Raw genomic sequence first — 13,082 nt, forward strand, 5'->3', positions numbered from 1 at the left:
AGACGGTGCACATTTGTGCTTATTTTTCACAAAACACCGACCTTCAAGGGATTAGAAATAATCGACGAATGTTTCAACGACACTAGATCGGCGCATCCACTGAAGTCTGGCATTAATTCCTCGCGTTAGCTCGCAGAAAAGGATGCAACAAAAGAGAAAGAAAAAGAACGGAATAAATTGGGCGTTTGCTGATGAAAACACCGCTGTCGTCTGCTCCTCAACGCTGCCAAAGGCGCGCGCTGCGTGTTCCCCCACCTCTGGGCGGCTCGCGGTTTTTTTTTTTTCCGTCCCTTTTTGGTTTTCCTTTCTGCGTGGCCTCCGACATTAACCGGCGGTGCACGCGCCTGCCAATCTCGGAGGCCATGCTCCCTGCACCATGGTTGCGGCTCTGCGCCGCAAGGTGCCTTGTCTGTCGGTGCGGTATGAGTTGTGCACACTGTACCATCGGTGCATTTCATTTGTGTTATTTTTGTGATGTTATCTGGCCATCCACGGACGCCCGTTCCAACGGGAGAGTGATATTTGTTGATCCCGGCCCACATCTTGAAGCCTACATTTTAAGTCTCAGAGGCTATGCTTACTTCCGTTTGCAACGCAAAATACGTCATGGCCGCCATGGTTTGTACAAAAAGCATTACTTTTGTAAAAACTTAGTACAGTTACTTTGAAATTAAAATTAGCGGCAATACAAAGCATGAATTTGTACGTAATCTTTCCCTAAGTTGTGACCATTGTTGTGACCACTGAGGTTGTGACACGCGTCGACATCGTCCCCATCACCGCCATCGCCATCACGTTTTCTTTCGCACATGTACGCACATTGCGCATTGCGCACATGTTTGGACCAGTCGTGGTTTGATATTGAGGTTTGGTCCTGCCAGGGCCAACGCTGCCAGCAGCGACGTTTGTCCGCCGCTTTTTATCTGACGTATGTGTACTTACGTTGACCGCTGTTGGGTGTTGTGTGGTGGATGTTCTCTGGCTGTGTCGCGTACAATAAGAACGGTAGAAGAGTTTCTGAACTCCGGTCGCCTCGGCAGTGCGCCATTGGCCAGCAAAGGTACGTTCTCTTATGGTTTCCTTTAGTGAATAAGGCCGTTGTGTAATGCGTGAATGAAGGTTTTTGTTTCTTTTCGCAGTCGCGCTTTCCTAAACCCATAGTTCATACCGTGTCGTCTGGCATGGACGTAGACCACTGTTGGGTGCTGTGTCGCGTACATACAACAAGAACCGTGGAAGAATTTCTGAACCCTGTCCGCCCCGCCAGTAGGCCATTGGCCAGCAAAGGTACGTTCTCTTATGGTTTCCTTTAGTGAATAAGGCCGTTGTGTATTGCGTGAATAAATGTTTTTGTTTATTTTCGCAGTCGCGTTTTCCTAAACGCACAGTTCTGTATCGCCGTGCATGTCTCGGTGATATCGACATCATTACTTCTGCTTCGTTTCCTTGATGTAATGGTTTGTAGCTGCCAGAGTAGCCATGATAAGCCTAGTTTAGCGTGTCCTTTTGTAGTACTGTGCATTTGTTAGCGTTGTTTTTCGTGGTATGTCGCAACTGTAGTTCTGTTTTCATTTGTTTAGCTGTGTGCGCTTGCTTGTTGTCTCTTTCCCTAGCATGCCAAAGCTTAGTTGGAATAAGCGCCGTGCTCAAATCAGCCAATGGTGGAACTGTGCACAAACACGCTATGATTTGTGGACTAACACATCATTTGTCGAGAGAAGAGGGAGCAATGTTTAGGTGACTTTGAGAATTTATTGTACAATCCAGGGCTCGTGCTGCGCTATAATATTTGGCTTGTGTGTTCTCGGGAGCCTCGACTACCTATTTGCAGTGCTTTCTGATCATGCTCAAAAAGTGTTGCAGGGCCCCCGTAAGGTAGTGATACCGGCTAGGTGAACTGATTAGCTCCTATATTGAGAATTAGAAAAGGGAAAAGTACAGTTTGCCTTCATGGAATGGGGAAATTCTCTTGCAGTTCATTGCAGTCAGCGATCCAGTTCCTTAATTCGCTCCTGAATACTGCTTGATCGCATGCTTATTCAAAGGCTGTTACCCAAACAATCTACACGGACCTCATCGAGGTTGTGTGCAAGCTAGTATTTGGAAATCTGATATATATATATATATATATATATATATATATATATATATATATATATATATATATGTGTATATTGTCTCGCAGGGAAAACGAGCCCTAAAAGTAATCGTCTGTCCTATATATATATATATATATATATATATATATATATATATATATATATATATATATATATATATATATATATATATATATATATATATATAATCCAGCGTTTGCAGCCGTATTTACTGCATAACACACCTTTCCTTTCATGTTAGCAGTTTTAATAAAAGCAGCGCTTCATTGTTTGCACCTGATTGGGAACTAATGCATCACACACAAGGCTTAGTCGTGTCCAGTATGAATGTTCTCAAGCTTGCAAGAAATGTTCTCAGTCACCATTTAATGATGATGACACCATACTTGACACCCTTGATGGAAGGCCGTTTGTAGCAGGTTTCAGCTTTGTACATGACTCTTCAGTGCAGTTAATGCCCTGACTCATTTTATCCTGGAGAAAAGACATATTACATTGGATAATATTTAACTTTCACCTCCTCCAGTTAATTACTTAGCTGTCATGTTTTTCAAATAATTTAACCTACTTTTCTTGAAGCAGTGCGCCTTCATGTCAGATTTTTTGGGGGAAAGACCGACAGTCTCTGCGTATCTTAATACTTTTTCAATTTACGATAGTTTTGGGTGCCCCCTCAAAGTCATAGAATTGGGGCTCCATTGATGTGTTTTGCAAGAGAGCCACTTTATGCATAAAATGGAAAGAGCAATGCGACAAGTTTCTCTGGTTCAAGCAGTTTCATGAACTCTCGAGTCCTTTACTGTACCGGCTTTATTTTTTTTAACCTTCCTTTCTACTTGAATCCAGGCACACAGCGATCGGACTGAGCATATCAAGTAGCCCCTCCTGTGACCCACAAGACCACACTAATTTGGCCAAGGAGCCTGTCTGGACTTATGTTGGGACTGCTGGCAGACAGTGTGTTTTTTCTGGACTTATGTTGGGACTGCTGGTGGACAGTTTCTGTTTTTTATGGATTTATGCTGGGACTGCTGGCAGACAGTTTCGGTTTCAGTCTTCAGCTGGTGCACAGTTCACTTTTATCATACTGCCTCATTTGTTTTTAGTGTATCTGCGTTCTCTAGACATTTAGCCTGTGTTCTTACACGTTGAGAGTACTCTTATGGTTTACAGCATTGCTTTGCTTATAAACTTATGTGATACTGCCTTGTTGCTTTTGACTCACTTCATTCTCTTGTCATTTCGCCAGTATTGAAACACTCTTATGATTGTATGTGCAGTAATCTTTCAGGGCATTGCATTGTACTCATTGTGTGTAACAAAACATTGCAATAGCCTGGCAAGAGTATTGCACATTTGATGTGTTATCAGATGTGTTATGTGCTATATACCTAAAAGGAACAATGTGAGGTATGCAGCGTGCTCTCCATAGAAGGCAGTACAATACAACTGCTCTTTTATGCCGAGACACCTGCACCTACTTCCAAAATCATAAATACTAAAATTTACATAATAGTGATTCGCAACAGTTACTTTCAGGTTACAACAGTACATATAACTAGCACTCAAGTGAGCGAAAAGTATTGTGGCCTACAGTCTGTCGAGCGTTCGTTTTTGAGAGCCATAATTAGTGCACCTCACAAGCCGCTAGACGTCATGCGGATGCGTGTTTAAGGAATGAACATCTTTTAATATGTACTGATGGGCTAGTTGGTGAGCCATGATTTTCGAATAGGCAGCGCACAAAAGGGCAACAAATACGCACACACAAGACGCAAACACAAGCGCTCACAGCGCTTGTGTTTGAGTCTTATGTGTGCGTATTTGTTGCCCTTTTGTGCGCTGCCTATTCGAAAAACATCTTTTAAATGTACGGAACATCCAGCCTTAATATCCATACAACGTACTGAGAGCGTGATCCGGGTGCATTTTAGATGATCTATAGTACATCCGTGAAATGTCATGTGGAGAAATGTAGATATCCAGAAGATGTACTGAATATCCCGAGACTAGCATTCTATGGATATCTAATGGACATTCATGGTTTACTGGGGCGTTGCGTCGGGCTGCAGTAGCGTAGCTCATGGCTTGCGGCTGAGGCAGTGGCAGTTCAAGGTTGCCCAGCGACTGCTGGATTTCTTATCGAACGAGCTCTGCGATCGAGTCCGCCTGAGGCTGTGGTGAGGGTAACAGCTTGCGCAGTTCCTCCCGAACGATCGCTCGGATCGTTTCGCGCAGGTCGTCGGAGGCGAGGGCATGAACATCTGGGCTGTCTTCAATCGAACGGCAATTATACTGGCGGGTTCGCATTTACAGCGTCTTCTCAATCACCGTCGCTTCTGAGACGAACTCTTGGACTGTCGAAGGGGGGTTCCGCGTCAGACCAGCGAAGAGCTCTTGCTTTAGCCATCGCATTAGGAAGCGGACTTTCTTCTCTTCATGCATGGTAGGGTCAGCGTGGCGAAAAAGCCGGGTCATTTCCTCTGCAAAAATGGCCACGCTTTTCATTTGGAAGTCGCGCCCGTGTCTCCAGCAAGGCTGCGGCCCTTTCCTCTCGGACGACGCTTGTGAACGTCTCCAGGAAAGTGGTGCGAAAGACGTCCCAGGTTCGGAGAGTGGGCTCCCGATTCTCGAACAAGGTCCTTGTTGCGCCTTCAAGGTAAAAGTAGACGTGGCGCAGCTTGTCCTCGGAGTCCCAGTTGTTGAAGTTTGAGAACCTTTCGAACGTCTGGAGCCAGGTTTCGGGGTTGTCACTTGGTGATCCATGGAAGGTCGGCGGCTCTCTGGGCGGCTGCATCACGACAGCTGCAGCAGACGCTACGGCTGTCATCGTGCCCGTTGTGTTCGTCGCCGTGGCTCTAGGCTTGTCCGGTAGGGGTCCGTATTGGGGGGGGGGGGGGGGGGGGGGCTTTAGCTTCTACGAAAAAAGCTAAAATGCAATTTCAATTTACCTTATTATTACTATTCTGCCGTTAAATACAACTATTAATGACCCCAATGTTTTCCGTGGCCGCGTTTTTCGTTGGATTCACTTGGTTGTGTCAAACAGAAGAAAGGAGCCTCTCAGAAAAATTGCCCTTCTTTCGTTTGGCCTCAAAGACGTGCGACAGCGAATGCTACTGCAAGAGGTCATAAAATACGAGTTCGTGGTTCGTAATTCCAATAGCTCTCGCTCTAAGTAAAGTCTTGTCACGTGGTCATGACTTCGACGAAGGCAGCAGTCAGCACGTCAGAGATGAAACTCTTTATTTGGCCGAACTTGCGGCCGGGAAACTAAAAGTCATAGTACAGCAATACACTGATAGCGGCGAACAGCGTCGGCCGCCGATCAACTTAGAAGCGGTCAAGCGCGTCGGCTTTTATACAGCCGCTATCGAACTTTCCAGCGATATTGCTGTGGCGGCGTTATCTCTCGACAAAGCTGGAACATTCGCGTGCGGCGCGCGATCTTAACCGGACGTTCTAAAACAATCGCGAAGCTTCTTACACATCGCGGCCCAGCCTGCGCAGCGCGTTGCCCACAGGCTATGTTGGTGAAGCTTCAACTCATGAAAAATAAGACACGCGGCAGTATAAGAACAGGCCTTTCTGTGGCACTGTGTTTCATTTTTTTATAATACAAAAACTGCAAATGAGATGAGAATTCGTGAACACGGCGGTCGCTGGAGCCGGCCTTTCGACAAGCGCACTTCGCTTCGCCAAGACTGCAACCAGGGTTGCATTGTCAAGTTGCAGCCTTGAGAAAGAGAAGTCCGCTTGTGGAAACGTCAACAGCGACAACCTGCGCTCGTGAATTCTCATCTCCTCGAGCTTGCATCTTCCCTTGAACATATGCGTTTTTTAAGACTACAATGAGACATCAAAGCAATAATCGGGAATCTTTCTTGTTCGTTCATTGCCGGAAATCGCACACTACTTCATGACCTATCTGGTTCATTTGCATTAGTCACATTATGTGACGTTGAGCTGGTGCTGGCCTCAACGCTTCTAATAGAGTTGACCACCCTATGTGGCGGCGTTCATCTGATGACGCCGCGAAACGTAAAGCGAGAAAACTCCGACAAAAGCGTTGCGTGTGGTTCGGCATTAGCGCAACACCACAATGCAGATGCACCGTCGGCGAGCGCCTCTACCACCAGGTAGTACGAGAGGGAAACCCTGTTTCTATACTCCATCTCACCACTACCGGTCAGCGCTACCAAGGCTACGGGGTGTAAGCAAGCCACCCACTTGCGCAGCAAAACATAACTGTCTTATAATTGGCAGGGCTGAGACATTTGCGCTTGTTTGGCACGTGTTACGTCACCACGATGCGTGATATGTTTACTCGTCTTCGCATTGATTTCCCATTGAGTGGAGGGGCTAATCGCCCTTCCTGTTGGCTAAGGGGCCTTGTAGCATTCACAGTGCTGAAGGAAACTTCTGAGATGGAGTATACGCACCCGTTCGCTTGCGCGGCGCCCAAACTTAGAGTGAAACGTCGTAGCGATTTCGCACTAATGTATATGTTCCTTTGCGTCAACAGATTGACCGCAAGCCTGGCGGGAATTATGGCTTACGGCACGAATATACAAGAAGCGCAGTTGATTTCCCACGTGGTCCTCAACAGCCTTCCCATCATGGAGCCCAATGGTGTTCCGTTCGAGATCGCTGCCATTGTCCTGTGAGTGTAGAGCTAACAGCAGCGCCTAGACTTTGCAAACCTTCGGACATTGCAAAAACAGCATTTAGTACGCAATAAGAGAAGACGCGTCACGTCAGATTTGTGTTTATCTTGCATTTAGCAGCGTCTAATTTACGGCACTGTTGAAGCTCGGCATTAATTCTGGTACTCAGTACACGCAATAGCAGTTCATCTTATTTATTTATTTATTTATTTATTTATTTATTTATTTATTTATTTATTTATTTATTTATTTCATATACACTGCCGGCCTCTCATATGAGGCCTTAGGCAGGGGTGGGTGATGCATAAAGGCCCGATTTTTAGGCATTCAAAAAGCTCGTTTTATGCGCCAAAAATAAGCAGGCAAAACAACTTTTTACGCTTCCAAAATCGTAAATATAGGCATAATAAACTTTCACATAAATGCAAATAATTTCAATCGAACACGTTCACGACCTCTATCTACGACAGGAAAAAATGTTATTGCTTAAGATGTCACAAAAGCGCCAACAGTTGAACATAGCCGTGCAATAGAGCTTCGTCCCGCATGGTTTCTACTTCCATGTTCTGCAGGGTGAGTCAAGTGTCCACTGACGAATCAACACACCCCTTGGTATCTTTTCGGCATGACTGAGAAGGGCAGAACAGGAGTAGATAGCGAGATGGCTAAAAGACCAGAAGAGAGGGATTCCCCCTACTGGCCGGGTCGAATCGCGTAGAGCCAATTGCTCCCCTTGCAGTGAACCACTGGCGTAACCAGAGGGGGGAGGGGTGTTCAGGGAGTTCAACCACCCCAACAACTTTTCAGTTTTGCATGTGTATATATACAGGCACACATACAAACGCACGCACGAACATACATAAGTATGGTTGAACCCCTCTCCTCCCTGAAAAAATTTGTGGCTACGCTACTGCAGTGAACACCTTACAAAGTATATTACAAACAAAAGAAAACCCACGTGCACATCACATTTTTCTTTCTTTTTTTTGCTCTTCACTTTCCTTTCCTCTGACAGCCCTCCGCGATCTCGCATTCGCCAACCACTCACGCCATGTCAGTGCGGCGGCGAATGATTGCCGGCGTGTCCCACTTCACTGCTGCTGGCGGTTGTCTCCGCGTGTTGGTTGAAGTAGAAGACTAGGTTGAACGCCATAGTTCCGAACATTTAATGTTGCGCGGTAACATGAATAACGGTCTCAAACTGCACCCGGGAGCGAAACTTGAGGCTTAGTAGTGTTCATATGAGTGCCAATTTCAAAAATAGGCATTTTTAGGCATTTGTAAGCATTTAGGCAAAAACACCAAAAATAGGCATTTATAGGCACTATAAAAACACTATAAAAGCCCTCCTAAACCTCTAATTTATGTTCATATATCCAAGTGGCGCGCTAGGAACGCAAGGAACGAAACAGGCATTTGCCAAAAATCCGGACTCTAGTGATGAAGAATGGAAACAGATATAGAAATACAACAACAAAAAAACAGATGTCACGCAAAACTTCGATCACCATGGAGAACTAGTGTATGATACTAAAATGCTAGCACCCGTAGAGTTTATAAGTTTTTCGCGCACACGCACAGAAATAAAAGAAGAAAACAGCATAAAAACATGGTTGATCCCTGCGTCATAGGAATCGGTATAACACAAAAGTAAAACGTCTCCTTGCAGAAGTAATTCAATGTGCACTGCACATTGATATGATGACTTGCACAATATATGTTCGTGTTTGGTAGCTACAGCACGGTTTGACGTGGATGCACCCACGTTGACGCTTGGTGGCACATCTCCAACCCGACGACTAACGTCCATGATGAATGATTAAACAAATCATTGTGGTAGCTGTAGTAGTTAACGGTGAAAGCGTAATCAGAGAAAAAGGTGTGGCAGCCAGAATAGCGTTGCTGATTGGACGCAGAAGAGCGAACTTGGACATGTTGGTGTAGCAACGTGAAACACACAGCGGAAAATTACGACGGGGACACAGGAAGGAATCGCACACAGCGTGATGTCTTTCCTTCCTGTGTCCCCGTCGTAATTTTGCGCTGTGTGTTTCATGATGGACGCAGAACTTGGGCTAAGGTCGCCATCGCTATTGAACACCACGACCGGACTAGAGGGAAACGTAACGCGCGTCGTGTCCCCGCTGTAGCACGGCCTCGATTTTTCTCGGGGCGAGCGTAACGCGGTGTTACAGCCAGGCGACGCAGGCCAAGGTAGGCGCGTGTCGCAGACTTAATATGGATGGATGCTATGAGCGATGAATGGATGGTTGGATGGATGGATGCTATGAGCGTCCCCTTTATAACGGGGCGGTGACAAGCGTGCTATACTCGGTGACAACTTATCTTGGCATTGGAGCGAAGGCTACGGAGGCGGGGCATCCGCACATTTGTGTTACTACGCAAGTAGTTCGGCATCTTCAGCCGATTTCAGTTCCAGTTTCGGTTTCGCTTGCCCGCATCGCTACAGCGTTTAGCAGCACGTTTGGCAACAGAAAGCACAGGACCGGGTTGATTGGCGGAACATGGGAGAGGCCTTTGCCCTGCAGTGGGCGTAGACAGGCTGATGATGATACATGCAGAATGGGAATAGTGAAATTGTGATCAGTGCGCGTACATGCATTTACCTACTGTACTGTGTATTGTCACGGGGTTACGTTGACGAAGGCAGCAGTAAGCGTGTCGAAGGTGAAACTCTTTATTTGGCCGAACTTTTGGGCGGGAAACGAGTCAGTCAGAGCATCGTCCGTCAATAATTCTGACAAGTGGTAAAGCGTGTCGGCTTTTATACATGTTCTGTCGAATGTTCCGGCGTTATCGCTGGTAGCCACGTAATCTCTAGACTATTCGCGTGCCGCGCGCAATCTTAACGGGAAGATCTAAAACAACCATGACGCTTCTGGAACATCGCATCGCGGTCTGCGCGGAGCAGTCCGAACACTCTTTGCGGGTGAAGCCCGAAGGCAACAAAATAAGACACATGGCAATATGATGAACGCTGCCAAGTGCACACCGCAGCCTGAATACGGTATTTGCTCGATTGTAACGCGATCACGATTGTAAAGCGAGGGGCTACTTTAGTAGCAAAAATATGGTTGATTCCTCTGTCATAGGAATCGGTATAACACGAAAGTAAAACGCGTCGTCACAGAAGTAGTTGAGTGCTTTAGTGCATTGGTATATCAGAAGCTTGTACAATGTCTATTGTTGTTTGGCAGATGTAGCACTGCCTCATGTGGACGCACTCACGTTGACGCCTAGTGGTACATCTCCGTACCGACGACTAACGCCCATGATCATGATTTAACCATTGTGACAGGGGCGTAGCCAGAAATATTCTTCAGGGGGGGGGGGAGGAGCAACCATACTTTATGTATGTTAATGCGTGCGTTTGTATGTGTGCGTGTATATATACGCAAGCAAAATTGGAAATTCTCGGGGGGGGGGGGGGGGGCTACGCCCCTGCCTTGTGGTAGCTGAAGTTCTTAACATATACGTGGACACCGCATATGGTGAATCCCGCGCAAACATGGCATCAACAAGCACTATAATAAACACTTGAAATGCACTCCTCAAAGCGTCCTGAGACGAGAAGAGAAACGCTACGCGCGCCCTGTCTTCCCTCTAGCCTGGCCGTTCCTTTTCGATATTGATGGATGCTATGAGCGATCGAGGCTTGATCTAAAGGCACCACCTCGCGTTGTTTAAAGTATTGATGAAATAACACTTTTATTACAAACGCTCCGAATGGGACGGTCGTAGCAACGGCGTGTTCTTTTTTTTTCGAGCCTAGTGGCACACATGTCACCATCCCGTTATAAAGGGGACGCTTATAGCATCCATCCATCCATCCATCCATCCATCCATGCAAGAGCACTGTGAGAGGAAAGTGTGAAAGATAAAAGGCGCGTTCATGTAGCTTCCGTAAATGTGTTTGGCGGTAGCTCCGTGGGCTAAACGCCCGCCAGCAATCGTCGTGGACCGATAGTTCATGGGTTCCACTCGTGTCAACCGTACTTTTTCTTATAGTTTTTTCTTTGCTACTTGATGGCATTCATTTTGCTGATGTATTTCCGTGACGGGAATACGTCATGAAAATCTTGGTGGACCCCGGCATAAAACACGTTCGTGTTAAATTTTGGAGAAAAAGCTCGCATTGCATTCGAATAAATACGGAATGCAAGTACCATGATGCCGCTGAATTGGGTTTAGATTTAAACAGAGCACAAGCTTAATAAAAAAGAGACTGACGCACATTATTTTATCAAGCTTCGCTGGTCCCACACCTTCACAGAGCGTAACGGCCACCGAAGTTTTTCTATCTCTACATGCAGTATGTAACAGGTATTGTCCATAATACCGATTGTCATTGGTAGAAAAAAATAAACCATAAAATACCGTTCATATCATTTATTGCATTGCATCCAGGCGTGATTTGAAAGAGCACGAAAGCAAAAGGCATGTAATTACATTTTACAGCAAAAGAACGCACAATGCAAACAAAAAGACCAAAAGTTGTTGTTCCTCTAAATCAGGATTTTCCAGACACTTCGGTAACAAATCAGTCTTGTCCAATTCACAAATCACTTTACATTTTTTCAAGTTAATCATTATGTCCGACAACAAAAGCATGTCCACGTAGGCTTTCAAGCGCAAATAAGAAAGCTTTTCTGCAGTGGGGAATACAATATTTTTGGGCACTCCGTGTCAACATATTGTTTTGCGCTTATGGCACAAAGCGTGATAACCATAACTTTTTGCTGACACTCATAACATTAATGCACTTGTGACATACAACATGATAACCATTACAACCTTTTGCTAGCACCCGATGTCAACATGACATTTTACACGTGCGAGTCATGACACAGAAATAACCATAAAAGCGTTGAGCTGGAAATCTATGGCAACTCAGATTTCGCACTTGTGACCATAGGTCGGAAAACAAAAGAAGTGGAGCTCACTTACTCAAGAAAAATATTTTGCTCGAGTGCTCACTGTGACTCAGACTCACGAAACTTCCCTCATCCGGACTACCTAAACAGTTTCTCGACCAGACTCACTCGAGCTCAAGCTTTTTTTTTATTAAATAGAAAAAAAAATAACATGAGAAGGTATGCAACATTAGAGCTGGCTATCTCACCAACTAGAAGAAAGAGGCCATAACAAGAAAAATGGAAACCAACAAAAAAAATTCACAGCATATCCACGGGTGAATGATGAGCTTGGGCGAAGCTCCTGAAGCAATGATGATTACACCGTGAAATCTTCAGTGGTTTCGCCCAGCAGTAATCAAAGCGATAGCCCAGTACATCATCAAAGATGTGACAAACACTGTATATATTTATACAAGAAATTTTATTATACGTAAGTAGTAGCTAGACGTGGCTTCCGTTCCCCCTTCATTATAACGGCTTCATGGTCGGTGAAGTGATGGATCGGTGATGGGTCTTAGTTGGATGTTTGTTGGATGTTTGAGTTGGATGAAAGACGAAGTAGTGGGCATTTTGCAAAGGTGGCTTCCATTCCCCCTTCATTATAACGGCTTTATGGTCGGTGAACTAATGGATCGGTGATGGATCATAGTGGCATCTTTGCAAAGACGAAGTAGTGAGCAGTTTGCAAAGGATCGGTGATGGGCCGGTTACGCCTTACTCCGGACGCCGGACTCGTGACATGGTTAGACTAAGAGGAGCTTCGCCCCTAAAATGGAAAAAGAAAAACATTCAGCTGAACTATGCACATACGCAACATGCGTCGTACAACTTAGCACTTGCAGAGTAAAAGGGCAGAGTCTAGCACATAGAGGGTTGTATCGCATAACACCTCGGATGCAGTCCACACATGGAGTCTCCCATACAAGGACATATGACATGACTAGAAAGTATTCTCAATAATACAATGCTATGAAAATAAAGAACCATGACAATCGTAAGCACTCCATTAAGCCTGTATCAATTAAAAAAACCAAAGAGCACTCATCGCCCGTCTTTGATTGTCAGGATTTGGCTATGGTCCAAACCTTGCAAATTGAGAGTGGTCGCTTGTTAAGTCTCTTGACTCGATCACTAAGTCGAACACGCTGTTCTTCATATTTCGGGCATTCTATAAGGAGATGCTCCTAATGCATCATAATTATCACAACGGTCGCTGGTATTGCTCGGCAGAATAACCATTCAAATAAACAAATCTAAGCGCACAAGAGTAGGAACATATTGATAACAAGGAAAGCCATGGTAGAAAAACTCAATAAATGAGTTAAACACAGAAATGACAAGTGGTATCACAATTTCAG

The 13,082-nt window shown here is 45.3% G+C and overlaps 1 long non-coding RNA gene across 1 annotated transcript; it reads left to right on the forward strand.

Moving 5' to 3' along the window:
- The first annotated feature begins 777 nt into the window (after positions 1-777).
- On the forward strand, positions 778-3,881 carry LOC119384830 (uncharacterized). The gene is made up of 3 exons (XR_005181929.2): positions 778-1,060; positions 1,140-1,287; positions 2,967-3,881. It is a non-coding gene; the product is annotated as an uncharacterized LOC119384830 (long non-coding RNA).
- The last annotated feature ends 9,201 nt before the right edge of the window (positions 3,882-13,082 follow it).

Source organism: Rhipicephalus sanguineus, chromosome 3 (genome assembly GCF_013339695.2).
Source record: "Rhipicephalus sanguineus isolate Rsan-2018 chromosome 3, BIME_Rsan_1.4, whole genome shotgun sequence".
Taxonomy (NCBI): domain Eukaryota; kingdom Metazoa; phylum Arthropoda; class Arachnida; order Ixodida; family Ixodidae; genus Rhipicephalus; species Rhipicephalus sanguineus.